Source organism: Pseudopodoces humilis, chromosome 18 (assembly GCF_049639895.1).
Source record: "Pseudopodoces humilis isolate 2021_Gansu_Grassland_sample_001 chromosome 18, ASM4963989v1, whole genome shotgun sequence".
NCBI classification, from domain to species: domain Eukaryota; kingdom Metazoa; phylum Chordata; class Aves; order Passeriformes; family Paridae; genus Pseudopodoces; species Pseudopodoces humilis.
The window spans coordinates 14557890-14573214 of record NC_142217.1 but is presented as its reverse complement, the minus strand read 5'-3'; the positions used below and the strand labels follow the sequence as shown (position 1 = coordinate 14573214).

General features: G+C 41.7%; 1 protein-coding gene across 1 annotated transcript in view; it reads right to left on the bottom strand.

Moving 5' to 3' along the window:
• FOXK1 (forkhead box K1) overlaps positions 1–15325 on the bottom strand; it is a 50652-nt gene that overhangs the window by 24205 nt on the left and 11122 nt on the right. The gene's annotated exons all lie outside the window — the stretch shown is intronic.

Genomic DNA, 15325 nt, shown 5'->3' with positions numbered 1-15325 from the left:
TTATATTTGTGCACATGATGTTAAAGGATCATCTAGCAGGTTTCAGATTAAAATGCATTCCTTTAGAAGTGCCTTCCTTTAGGGTTACAGCTAGCAGGTTTAGAACAGGGCCCCTGCAAGCCTGTGGGGCCTCATTTTTTCTCAAAGTAACACTTCTTTCCAGTTGTTATTTAGGAAAAAAAAATAACCACACAAGTGCAGCCTTCAGGAGACACTTGGAAATGCAAAAGGAATTAAGCACTGACATTTTCCATATTTGAACAGAAAGCTTTCTAATTTACAGTGTCTACAATGAGCACAAGGCTGTAAGAGCGAGTGTTCTGCAATTCTTCTTATTGCACTTTAATTAGACAATCATGTGCAATCAATACAAGCTTTCCAGGGATCATTTCGCTGATACTAAGGTTAAAGCAGCAGGAAATATAAACCAGGTTTCACCGTGGGAAAGGCCACAGAGCACAGTAATTGTGCTGGATTCCAGCATCTTGCCTATAGAAGGAAAGGAAGGGATTTGGTGGTGTTCTAGCACTAAGTGCTGGTGTGGGCTAAGCAGAATTCTTGTAGCCAGTACATTATTGAATCCTTCCAGGTAACAAAACAAGGTGACAAGTAAGTCAATGTGTTTTTGTGACCACCTTATCTTAATGCTTCTATTGACAGAAATGCAGCTCTAAAACACGCTTGCTCTTGGTTCTTTGGCACAAGCTGGTTGTGCTGTAAGGTAATGCTCAAAATTATCGTTCAGGCATGGGAAACTCATTCCCATCTCCCACCTCATCTCTCAAATGAGCTGGCTCAGCATTCAGTGGCTCACAATGGCTCTGCTAGTACAGCAGGAGTTTGCATTGCATTTCATTCACTTCAGAGGTCCTGCCACCTGCACTCATTAATGCATTAAATAAGAACATCATTGCTGGCAATGCAGCCTAATTGTGTTTATCTAACCCTTCTTAACAGGGCTCCCTGCAGACTCAACATGAAGGCACAGTTCAAAAAAGCAGTGTTGGTGCCTTGCAGTGTCTGCCAGCAGCAGGCATCAACCTCCTGATATGAACCTGAAACAAGGATGTTGAACCACTGCCCTGGATTTTAAGCTTTGTACTGCTACATGGATTTGCTTAAAAAGAAAAAGCTCAAAGTACATACATTTGCAATGAGCACCACATGGACTAAGGCTCAAAATCAGTATGAGCAAAGCTTCATCATTTCTCAAGCCCTTATCAGAGAAAAGCTGAGTTACCTGTCACAGAGCAATGAAATTCTCTGCTGTAACACCAACTGCTCAGCATTTTCCAACACCTGAGTCAAGGACAAATCAGTCTCTGTTCAGCAGTGCTCAGTGCAATCCCAGGCAGTTTTGCAGCACTGCTGAGGCCAGGAGATCCCCCACTACAGCTTTGTAACAGTAAGGAGCTCTACCCCACTGCCACTTATGTCTTCCTTTTCAGAAGGACCCAGTGATGCAAGATCCATAGCTCCTAAATTGCTCTGAGGTAATGGTAAAGTAATTCCTTAACTCCACTTACTGATGCTGCAGCAATATTAGACAAAAAGTGATACATGCACCCAAACCACTGTGAGAGGCTGTTCCATCAGCCTGTGAGTGTGGACAATCTTAAGAAAATCTGTTACTTTTCCAAAATCATGGCTCAAGCTGAAATGTGAAGACTAAACTAAGGCAGTAAACGTGCTGCAAAGGCCCATCCAGCACTGCTTTTCCTGTGAGCCTCCCCAGAGCCACCCGATCCAGCCATGTGATTTACCCGCAATCTCAGCCTGCAACCAGGGAGAGAAACAGAGCCCGGGCTGACTACACAAGCAAACAATTTGTTGGCTGCTGTGATTTTGTTTTTGCAGACAGGCTTCTCAGTTCACTGAAGCAGAACCCAGGACGTACAACCAGCTTTCATGGATTATGGTAACACACACGAACATGGCCATTTTGTAAGGAACTAGTCCCAGGAAAAGTGGGGAGTGGATATATGCAAGAGTGCTCACAGCTTTAGAAAGTCCTACAGCCTGCTCTGTGCTTCAGTACTGACATGGCCTGCAAAGCCAAGCTGGAGGTAATGTAGCCAAAGTTATGCTTTTCCTTGTCTTGGGTTGCAGTGCAAGATGTAACCAAAAGTATGTATTCCATTACCATCTGTTAAAAACAGGCAGTGTTGTTCATCTCTTCCAGGAGCCATCCTCCCTCCAGGGGAATATCTTCTGTTAATGAGCCATTGAGTCTCACTGCAGGACTGATAAAATTACAACATCTCAGGGGGAGGAGCCAAGCATTCCTACCTGGATATAGTCTGAGACTGGGAACACCGCAGGCAGCCTTTCTCCACTGGATTCCCAGAGCAAGACCAGACCCATCTACACCACCACTGGACCTTCAGAGGAAAACTACAGATCCTTCTACAGGGTCACTGCTTCAACAGAACCCCATCTGTCACCCCAGGAGGACAGCAGCCACCATTTAATCAAACTGCTAGCAGCACCCTGACCAGCAGGGTGTCAGGTTCTATTCTGACTCTGTCAGTGGGCTGTTTTTGTACAGCAGCATTTTTATTTTAATTTTCCTAGTAAAGATCTGTTATTCCTATTCCCATATCTTTGTCTGAGAACCCCTTGATTTCAAGATTATAATAATTCGGAAGCAGGGGAGTTTTCTCATTTTTCCATTTCAAGGGAGGTTCCTGCCTTCCTTAGCAAACACCTGTCTTTTCAAACCAAGACACTGATGTAAAAACCTGCAACCCAAGAAATGGAAATACAATGCAAAGCAGATTGTAAATTCCTGCGGAACTCCTCCCTTCCCTCAAGGGTGAGAAGGTGCCTGAGATTAAGGTTATTGTTCCAGTCTGTCACAACCACCACAGCAATGCAAACAGGGGCACCAGCACAACCCAAACCACTGCTTCAAATCAACACAGCCTAATGCTGGGGACCCCTGTCAGTGAGAAATCAGAAAAAATATGATTTTGGAAGCATGTTGTCATAGGAAGCTTACTTTTCATTACATTGAACCTGAATGCAGTTTTAATAAACTTTTCTCTTGTTCCCTTAATTACCCTCTTTCCAACCAAGAGGATAAACTTATCACATAGTCCTAGCTAGGAATGAAGCACATTAGTGCAGGACTTAAACCTTTGAGAATTGCACTTCTACAGAAGATAAGCAGGACAAGACAGACAACTCAAGCAGAACTGAGCATGCATTCCTTAAGGTAACTGTATATATTTCAGGTTATTTAAACTGAGTTATACTATTTGATCCATGTTGCATGATTCCTATCAAAGATGCAGTAACAATTTTTACTCCTGCTTAACATTTTCATTATGAGAAAAAGATCAAATCTGAAAGCACAGATTAGTCTAAAAATAAAAAGCATAATGAAGTTAACTAATATTTCCAAGGGTGCCCAAGAGGCAATTCTTTCAAGCACCTCTGAAATTTCCAGCTGATCAGATGGATGAATTAATGGTCTGCAGAATCTTTGGTCTTGTCAGCAGCCAGAAGAGCCTGCCTCAGTTACAGATCTGCTGAATTTACTCAATAACCTGCTACGAACAGGTAGGGGCTGCAATCAATCCCTGGCCATAGAAGTCATATGGACTGAAATCACATTTATGGTATGGCACATACATCAGTTCCTTGTGGGAAAGGGTTCCAATTTCTCTAGGATGCCTTGCAAGGCAGTGAGAATAGAAAGCTTTTTTTTTTTCTTAGTGTTAAAACTCAAAACACACAGCCTCCACAAACTGCACAGATACAGTTCTTGCCTTCTTAGACTACAGGCAGGAGAGAGTCATAGAAAATGGATTGCTGGCTCTGAGTGCACAGAATCCATAGCAAGTGGCTGAATGCATGCTATATATACATGGGAGACTAAGGGGAAGAGGAGTGCACATTCCATGCATGGTTACAGTCACATAAAAGATGTTGCTAGAATTTTGTTTGCTTGTTTTACACAAGACAGATTTTTCCTGAAGTTTCCTGGGTGAGCTCCTCCCACTGACAGCACAGCTCCCATGCTATTAGGCATCCTTCATGTGGTGAACCAGTGACAGTGACCACAAGCATTTCATCTACATAGTCTGAAAATAAAGTGCTAGGAAACACTAGACTTTACATAAACAGTCACCCTACAGCAGACTTCAGGAAAGATGGTTAGGGAACAAAACCCAACAAAATGACTGCACACCCTGCATGGCTCTATAAAAAGCAGACATTTTCCTCCTCCTCAGAGCACCTTTTACTCACAGATGCAAAGGGAATGGAGATGCATTTGCCAAAACATAGTACCAGGTTCAATAGAAGCCATTACAGTCACTGACTTCTTTGTTAAAGCACCCTGAGTGCTGTTAGCACCAAACGACTTCTGCTAAGGCTATTTAAAGATTTTAAAAGGAGTCAGGAAACTGTGCTGGATTTATGCTTCTACATTTATACTGAGGAAAAGCACAGTGACAAAAGAAGACAAATCATGAGAAAGCCAAGGTGAAACATATATATAAAATATACATATAACACGCATATGATAGTTCTATATATTATGTTATATGTATAAAAACATAATGTAGTATGTTATGTTATATATAAACATCATTCCAGTTCATCATGCAAAAGAAATAACCAGAAAAGTAAGCTGGAACTACTACACATGTAATCAGCAAGTTGGTACCATCTTTGTCTACTTTATCTCGCCATAAGTTATGAAATCCTGTTATTCCTGAATGTTGGGGGTATAACTGCACCAGTAGCATCTGTGCTACAGTGCTGAGATGCAGGTTGAGCGAGAAACACTGTAGGAGGTGCTCTGTTAAAAATATCACTTTTTACAATTTGAATCAGACAGTACCAGAGACCCCAGGTTTCATTCAAAAACCTGCTTAAGCATGATTGTCTCCCTTCCCTGCAACAGCCTCTTTTCTTCTTAACCATGCAGTTACTGTATGCACAGCACCTGTGTCCATCACAAGTATCTCAAGCCTTCCCTCCATCACTCTGACTTTCTATCAGCATAGGACCAGCAGAACCAGGGCAGGGATTGTCCCAGTGTGAGGTGAGGCCGCACCTCAAATGCTGTGTCCAGCTCTGGGCCCCTCAATCCAGGAAGGACATTGAGGGGCTGCAGTGTGTCCGGAGAAGGGAACAGAGCTGGGAAGGGTCAGGAGCACAATGGCAGCTAAGGGAGCTGGGAAAGAGGCTCAGACTGGAGAAAAGAAGGCTCAGGGGGAACCTTCTGGCTCTGCACAACTCCCTGACAGGAGGGGACAGCTGGGGGGGTTCAGGCTCTGCTCCCAAGTAACAAACAACAGGACAAGTAGAAATGGCCTCAAATTGTGCCAAGGGAGGTTTAAACTGAACATTGGGAACCATTTCTTCACCTAAAGGGTTGTCCAACACTAGAATGGGCTGCCCAAGGCAGTGGTAGAATCACTGTCCCTGAAGGGATTTAAAAGACCTGTGCATGTGGCACTTGGGGACGTGGTTCAGTGGTGCCGTTGGCAGTGCTGGGAGAATGGCTGGACTCAATGATCTTAAAGGTCCTTTCCAGCCTAAACAATTCTGTGATTCTGTGATATGTGGGGACATGCCAACTCTTGAGAATGAGGCAGTTATCTCTACAATCAGTAAATATCTTGGATTCAGCAAAAGTGGCCAGCCAGAGCTCTAATCACAGCATGTCCTGATAATACAGAACTATGCCATTACTGGCTAGAGTTTGACCAAGAATGCCCACAAAAACCCATGTAAAAGAGAAAAAATCTCAAACAACCCCCATGAAACAGCTGTTTCTGTTCCCTGTAATTTCTCTGAAAATCATTTTTGTGCCAATTACACATAGCTCACCCCAAAGAATACAGTACTATTTCCATGCATGAAATTCCAAAATCATGTTGAGTTTCTCAGTACAAGTGAGAATTTGCTGTCATTCATCTCTGTCAGCCTATTACCCTTATCAGCTATTTCAAGATACCTGACATAATTCTGCTGGAGGGCAAGATGGATACTTGTCATCCTTTCAGTGAATGTGTACCATAAACACCAAGATTTCAGGCTACAATCAATGTGCAGGTGCTGTACAGAGCAGCCATTACAGAAAAGTGCCCAGTTACCTCCTGTAACCCATTTTCTTCATCTTCTGTAACCAGCTAAGCAAAGCACCACAAGCCTGCAACTATGAAAATCCTAAATCCACTCCCTATTCACAAAACTCTTTGAAGCGGTGTGAAAGGATGTGCCTTGGACAACAACAAAAAGACTCACTGGGAAAGTTTAAGCACTATGCACCAAAAATGAAACTAAATTTGGTTAGAAAAAGATAAACAGTTTACTTCACTTAACTAAACATATATCTAAACCCTGAAGGTCTGCCCACAGAGAGATAAGCAAATTGAGACAAGAACAACTACCTGAGATTCTGATTTCTTCTAAAACAAGGCTCTGAGAATTGCTGTGACTTCTGCAACAGCTGAGCTGGGAGTATTTATTGCCCAAGATTTGTTGCTTTGTGATGCTGCACTCTGCCAAGGGACAGCAGTGCTTTTCAGAACTTCAGCTTTTCTTTAGCACAAAGCCTCACTGCAGCACCCAGTACAAAACAAAACACTTCAAATGCAAAATATTTAGAAGGATGTCTTCCATTTCAGTAACTAAAATAACCAAATCAACATTCTCTACCTTCATAAAAATAAACTCGACCCTTACATCCCAATGGGAATAATCAACTAAAGTACTTTGCTCAAAATGATTATGTTGCTGGAACTAAGCTGTCTGAAGCAGCAAAATGGGCAAAAGCACAAGTACAAAAAACCACCTTTCAATCACAAGTGAATTAAAATGAATATTAGTTTGAATGATTGTCATAAAACCATACAACAAACTCTGAAAGCTGTCTGAGCTGTCACCGGAAATTAGATCCCGTTCACCCCTCCTTTGCAATAAAATAATAACAATAATAATAAAATTATCCAACATTTCCTGTTCCACTCCCTACCCTACAATTTTTCCCCCCCTAAACAGCACTTATTAAGCAATACCAATAAGAAACCAGTTATATCATCCACTTGGGTAGTGCTATCTCCATTCCAAACACAAAAGTTAATTGCACTGAGGCTACAGAGAGGTCTGGAGCAAAGATAACAGATACATTTTATTCCTTTAAGTCTAAATACACATCACAAAATAAGCATATGACTATCACCATGGTAATTTAAGAGTCACTAAAAAGCTTTTCCTTACACATAGCCTGTATAGGCTACAGGACACAGGCAGTGTAACTGGCACAGTTTTAGGAGTGTTTGGTTCATTTTGGAGATTACTGCAGTCTAAAAGTAAAGAGTTTTCTGTATTTGCTATTTCCCTTTCAACTGTTCTACTGCTCTGAGCAGTTTTAGCACAGAAATCCTACCGAAGACTTACCCATAAAGTCCTTTATCAAACACACAGAAAAATACCTCATGCCTGGTAAAATCATTTGTTGTATACATGAAGAGATAAGCAAAAGGTCTGCAAGTAAATGGTGACGTCCAGAATCCACATTTGTTCTTCCTGTAATGAATCAACTCAATCTGAAGAAAAGCAAGACATGCACTTGGCCAAACAGCAGCAGGCCAAGAAAATAAACTGCAGAGCTGCCTGCAAAAACGCCTCTGGTATTATCCACTATTGTTCAGTGAGAGGAAAAGCTAGAAAAATCACTGTTACTCTTTGTAACATAACTGACAGAAAACTAGATTTAAAATGTACTGAGATCATCTGCAAATAAAGGAGTACAGTGATCTCCCCCACTGCTCCAATGATAGAGCAACCCACTGTAATGTTTGGTCATAATTATTCTGTAAGTCACCACATGAGTTTAGATCTGGAGGACTGGTTCCTAACCTCAGAGTTACCCTAAGCTCACAAATCACTTGCCTTGCATGCTTTGTAGCACACTCACTGTATTTAATATATGCTGTCATGCTTAACACTGCAGATACACAAAGGAGTTCATCTGTCAGCCAAGACTGAACCAGAATTGCCTGTGTGCATATGTGAGTGAGCTCATGTTTGAAATAATTAGTTCAATTCAGAACACAGTGGTCTTACTTCTACTTCATGAATTTAAATTTTTTTTCTGTTGGAAACTTCTTCCAGAAAAATTTCCAGCAACTATTTCTACTACCACATTCTACCAGATGCACAAATAGCTGAACACTTTTCTGGGGTCCCTGGAATTACCCATGCATTAGGTACTGCTCCTGTACTAGAAATAGCATAAATCCAGTTTTAGTAAAGGCAAACTCACACTGAAGTCATCAGGAATTCCTCATAACCGATCGAGTCGAATTATTATTGACTACCCTGTAATTCCAGATTACTGGAAGGATTTTCTGTCCTTTCCCTGAAATACATCTGAGTTAGCTGGAAATCCTCATCTTTCTTGGACTTGCTGGGATGAGTAATGGGAAACTGGGTAAAATTCTGTCTCACGTGGATGGCTCACTAGTTTCATCTGCCTTAAAAATAATCTCCCCAAAGAGATATCAATTGTGTCACTAAATCTCATGTAGATTTATTTTAACACAATCTAAATCTGATTTTGTTCTGTAAGAGGCATTTCTTTCACTCTACTACTATTCCTTCTCTTCTGCCATTTCCTCTCAGTATCTCCCTCGTGCCAACAGAACCACCCAAACTTCTGCACAGCAAGGCAAACCAGGTAGCTGGAATAATTATTCATCTCCTTTTTTGTTGGGAATAAATTGCCAGGCAGATCAGATCCCTTAGCTTGCCTTCCAGATGGCATCACCAACACAGAGATGGTGGAGAGGAAAAATATCAAGCAGAGAAGGGAGAAAAGAAGGTAACAGCAAAAGTGTTGCAGATTTTTAATAGACTACAAAAAAGACAGAGCATGTAACCACAGACTCAGATTTAAGCATCACATGATCCAAAGACTGCATTCTCCTTTCAGAAAACAAACTGCAATTCATTCATTTTGAGAAAAGCTCTGGTCTTTTTCAGGCAAATCACATCAGCCACATGCTGATACTCTCGGGCTGGAAATTTTCAAGACTTCCTGAATCACAGAAGTCACCATTTTTTTTAAATTCAGCCTAATTATTTCAAACCTCAAGTCACTCAGCTCTGTACAAGAGGACAAAACAAAGACCAAAAATGTTTTCTGCATTCCAACAGGAGCGTCCTGTGGCCGTGTACCCATGGCAATCCTCCCATGGCAACTGGCAGGGTCCGTCTGCAGGAGCAGGTTTGTGTTTATCTCAGATGGGATACACAGGCTCTGCAAGCTGCAAAATCAATGCTTTTTAGTACCTTTGTGCTTCCTGAGCTTATTCACTGAATGGCCTTGAGAAAGCAAGTGCAGTAAGATGGCTGAACAAGGACAATGCTTCAGGAAAATTCAAAATTGCCATTTCTTGGTCACAGACAAGACCTTTTCTTTATGCTCCTTGTTACTGTTTAGCTGGAATTGTATGCACAATAAAGGACATTTTCCCTTAATGAGGAGGCACCCAGGTTACACTGGGATTTGCGTAACGCTGCAGATCACCAAGCTTATAACAAGGTTTCCAACACAGGCAGACAAAATTTCAGATGGGCAGAGAGCGTGTGCAGGCAAGTGTATCTACTTAAAACAAATACTACCAGCAGCATCAGGCAAAACCACAACATATGAATAGTTACGTCGCTTAAAAGCACCAAGTAAATTAGCTGTAATGAATGTTTCTATTGAGCACAGTTGCACAGGGCTTCCCTCTATGCCATTTCATCAAGGTTCAAACAAATTGAGAAACACTTCCACATACAGGCAGATTTTCAAGCAGGAATTTTAGCAAACTCTTTTTGAAGCCAGCAATGTTCACAGCAAAGTTTGGCTAAACTTCTGGGATTCTTCTCCCTGCCAGCAGCAGGCACACACAGATGTACACAGAAAATATTTGTGATCCTTCAGTCCTTGCAGACATCCCCTCTCACAGCAGTGAGAACAGCAAGCTCTCAGCCACTGCCCATCCCAGGAAAAGGCAGCGAGTGAAATTCAGCCAAATAGGTGGTGAGGGGGAAGGAGTATAAACACCCCCAGGCTGATAAGAAAGACTAAAAAGGAAAAGAGATCCCAGAAGCCCAACCCAAAGAACTACAAAATCCTGGCTTGGTTTATACATTATCTTCTTTAAAAGCAAACAGAAGTGAGCATTTTGGTTTTAGGCTCCAACAAATGGATGCTAAAAGTAAAACCTTCAGGAGGGTTTGCACTACAGATATCATGCTGTGAAACTTCAACAGTCATTTTATTCTACACATCTTCCCCACAATTTCTTATCTTTCTTAGCAATCTTTTTAATTGCTGTCAGAGAGCAAATGGATAAATTGATTCAATTTTTCATTCAAGTGAGAACATTGAATGAAGGCTGTTTCACACTGGAGAATTAGCAGTGAAGAGCTGAATTTTTGTACATATGTCTTTATTTTACATTCCTTACATCTCTTTATTAATGTTCTGATTTCACTCTTTGAAAATTATTTGAGACATCAAGCGCAGTTTCACTTTCAGATTCTCCCCTTTGAGTAAAACAGCACAGAAAAGGGAAAAAAGAGCAAACCAGGTAAGATATTATAGGTGCTGCTTTTTCAGTGTAATGAAACACCGCAACAAGGTCAGGGAATAAATTCATGGAATATCAAATAGCAGCTCACAGAAGAACAGGGGAGAAACTGCCAAAACTGCTGAGAAGGGTGTTTCAATCTGCTAATGGAGAGCCAGCAGGAATAGCAGGAGGCTCCCTCTGAAGTTGCCACCCTGCCTGGAGAATTAACATTATTGACAGGTGTTCTCCAGATTCTACTATCCCCAGCTAGGCAGGACGCATCTTATAATAATCCTGGTCAGTTCAATACAAAAAAAACCCTACCAGGAGCTGCTCCAATGTTCTCCAGAGAGTCCTCAAAGTGCAAATGGTCAGGAATGTGCATTTTCAAAAATTACCTTTCTGAAAATTTTTCAGCAGCAATTGTGAGCCAGCTCTGTCTGTTCACTCACCTTACTGCCTGCAAAAAAAGCTGAAGGATATTCTCAAAATACCACCACCATCACCAGTTATTTACAAACTCAATCCACACCAAACTAGGGATTAATTCACTTATCTATTTAAAACATAAAAAGCCTCGACTACTAAAACTATTGTTAAAATTGATCCAGAAAAATCTTGACGATTATTTCCAGACAAATGATAAGCAAGATGATGCCTTGGTATAATCAAAAGGCTATAATTAATAGGCTTTTGTAACAAACACCATTAAGATGAAGGGTCTCTGTTGAAGCCCACCACAAAAGTCACCTCTTAAATACTCGTGACAACACAACATGGCTGTTACTGGGTGCCCATCCAGCGGGCAGAGACAAACAAAGAGGTGGTGCTGTAATTGTACCTCCCTCAGCTTCACATTTCAAAACATTGGAGTCAGCTTCAAAATATGCCATTCATTCCAAACCAGGAGCGCTGGGCACAGGGCTGCCTATCAGAAGACAAATTCCTGCTCCCTTCCCGAGTGCTCCTATTCCTTTGCACACCAGCACGCTGCAGGTCAGCAGCACACAGGGCAGATTTCATGGAGTACAGCCAGTGAAGATCTAACTCGAGTCTGCCAAGGTGCTAAATGTAGGAGCCTTAGAAGGTCTTGCCTACACCCACAAAAATCAGATGTGATTTTACATCAATATAAATTAATCTGCATCAATGACATCTACCTTTTGATCAATACTGGGTAGGGGTTTTGCTTGATTTTTTTATTAAAGGCTCCCCAGGGTGAATTCTGGCCCCACTTCCACCACAGCATTACAGAAGCTGCTCTGTTCTGCTGTCTAGTCCTTACTATAAACAACTTCATGTCTCTGAGCACAGCTGAGTTACAGTGAACTTTTTTCTGTGTGTCATATGGCAAACCACATCTTCACCCAGCACCACACTGCCAGACAATTCCACTCTCTCATTTATTCTGCCTTTCAGCTTTCCAGTGCTGAAAAGCCCTGCAGTTGCACTCCCAGGGGTGTTAACAGACCTGCAGAGAACATTTAGTAAAATGTCCTAAAAGGCTAAAATTAACCATAAAGCTCCTGTTTATTTTGAAGCTTGGGAACAGGGAGCTGTTTTATGTGTCAGAACGAGTGGCCTGACATCAAAACCCTGATATGAAAGTTTGCCACCGAAGAAGTGGGCTGGCACAAAGAGCAGACGAGGCTTTTATTTAAATGAAGTTGGCTGCCAGCACCAGAAAGTTTCACTATCAGCACTGCAGATGCCCGATACCATCTGTAACACACAGCAAGCCTATTATGTTATTTTGTTGTGTGTGTGGTTGTATACATAAAAATAAGGAGAGTTAAGAGACTCTATATAACACACAACAGCCTGTGTACCATGGCTGCTCTAATCAGGTATTCCAGCCTGTGGAGGTCTAGATCCAATCTTAATCATTTCTCCACCAGCCAAGAAATATTTGATCTTCAGAGAAAATGTAAACTACGTGCAACACGTGTGTGTATCTCACTTGTATCATCAAATCTTGTAAGTGCGAAAATCCCTTTCCATGTTAGGCTAATTAGTCTGTTAATTTTTTAGTATATTGTTAATATTCTGGTTTAATTTTTTTCTTAAAACTTGAAAATTATCAGTATCTGTGACTTGCAAATAAATAACCAAAACTTAACATGTGACATATAGACTCTCCAAAAGCTAAATAGTTATCTCATTTGTACATAGCTAAGAGAGGCCAGGAAACAAACTGTTTTAGTTCCAGAGAAGGCTTTTTTAAATGAACTCAGTCTTTTTAACCCCAATATTTCTGTATTTTGATTTATTTTTCTAAATAATGCTCATTTCCCAATCTTCCATTTTGAACTTCCTTGCATTCCTTATAACAGCGTTGTTTTTCAAGATGTCTTTTTAAAGATCACAGCTTAAAACTCCTGTCGGTCACAACCCCTTTAGCATGTTTCAAATCCTGACTTCTCTCTGTGGAGATCAGCAAGCCTCTACCACCAAGAGGAAAATAAAATCCCCTCCTTAAGAGCCATGGGATGTTTCCAGAAGGCCAAGCTGAAGAGAAAGGAGTGCATCACCTACACAAAGTGCCTTGCTCGAGCTTTTACTGTGTCTCACAAAGGGAAAAAAGGCTGTGCTGCCAGGAATCAGTCCCCTGCCAGTGTTTTTGGACAGCAGCCCCTGGGACACACCATGGCCACTGCACGGACACGTGGATGTCAATAACATCACTATCAGCTGCAAGTAGACACAGGTGACCAGTCAGCCACTCCCTCCTCCCAGCCTCCTTTGTGTCAATAAATCTTAACCTAGCTGTTTGAGCAATGTTTAATCATAAACAGTTGGGAACATGCTCTAGAATATAAACAAAGGTGAGTAGGAGAAAAATGGAGTGCAGAACCGCGAACCACTCACCACTTGCTGCTGAGCCAGGTAACAGAGAGCAGAGAAACAAAGAACTGCTGGGGAACAGCACACAAACACCTGGTGTTCATTTAAAGCAATGACCATGCAACAACATTAAAGTATCCAGAATTGCAGCCATGGAAGGATTTCAAGGACTAAATGCATTAACATTCTTGGTTCTCATAAAAACAAACAAAAAAGAAAAATTAAATTGCTTAGAACACCCACTCAGATGCATGGAAATAAACTACCCTCATTGATCTCATCCCACTGCCATTTACAACAGTCATCTTGATTCCCTTCTGTGTTGCTAATCAAGCTAAAATTAACTCCTCTCCTGCTTACCACACATGCTAGAGCCACAAAAATCAACACAGGGGGATGCAAATCAACAGGAAGCAGGATGAATTGTTTCTCTCTACAAGTGCAGCCCACCTTGCTCATGTGGCAAACATATATTTAGGATTTCCAGGATCTCTCCAGGGATTTTAACCACATTTATCAAGGGGTTGTGTAGCTGTTTAGGCTGGGTGACAGAATAAGTAGCTGTACACTTCAAACACTTCTGAACAACTTCTAGTCATTACTGGCCTCTATGAACCTCTGTAGAACAAGCTACGAGAAAGTGGGGATTTCAGTCCTGTTCAGCCCGTGTCCATCTTGGAAGAATCAACATTACACTTGTCACTCCTGCCCTGACTGAGAGCTAAGACGTGTCTTAAGGCAGCATCTCCACAAAGCCCTGGAGGACTCTTCATTCCCAGAAATTTGGGAATTATTCAGAGGACACAGAGCTTCATTTATGTGGTTGTCACTCTACCAGTACTGGTAAAAAAAATAAATACCATATCCAACTGTTCAGTTCTAAAGCAGCTCTTCATTTTAGATCCCAGTGTAATGTTTTAAAGGAAAAATACTACACCAAACCAAAATCCCAACCCTACTAGATAACAGCCATTAAACAAAGCTGAAATACAGATCAAATTGGCAGAACTATGGAGTGGAACAGAAGTTTCAAAGAGAAAAGCACTCCGTGAAGATAAATATACTTCAAGTGTGTGCCTGACAGCAGCCAAGGTTTTATGGTATTGGAAAAATACAGAACAGTGATAAACAAGGTTAGTCCATCCACCCCCACGGTAACTTGCTGTCCTATTAATTCAAGTGCACAATGAAAGGCAGGTCTTATGAAACAATGCAGGATGACATTTAATTCTGTGCTCTGCTCTGGCCACCTCATCCTGCATCGATCCTTCCTCAGACACCAAATTCTACACTGTAAGGCTGAAATGGCAGACACTGCATGGTCTTGGGTCAGGAGCACGTTCTGCTCAGCCCTTGCAAGGCTCAGAGGTCTGATGTCTCTCACCTTCCAGTAGGATTTCTCATTTCCCACTTTCCCCAGGCCTAATGGAGCACTGCCAAACCACAGTTCCCAATCCCAATGACAACATGTAGCCCCTGGCTGCTTCGAGACTCCTGGACTGTGGCTGACATTGCTTTTCAGAGATGTCACAGAAACACTCAACACCAGCTCTGGAATATACACACACATTTACCCATTTTCTGATGCTGTGCACCAGAAAAAGCTGCCTAGACCCCATTCACACTCAATTTTTCCCTGCTCCAAGATAAACCTTAAGATAAGAGCCTAAGTCTGGCTTCCATTCTACCACAGCAGAGACCACAAGAAGTGACTCAGCCTCTACCACTACCTCTCATTCCTTCCCTGCTTCTGTGAAATTCAAGAGCCCTTCTGAGAGGCTTTCCAAGCCTCTGCTGGTCCCATTGATCTTGGTTAAAATGAAAAAGGTCAATATTAACTATTTTCCTTCTTTGCTCATCTTGGCAGAAACACTCAACTATGTTTCCCCCTC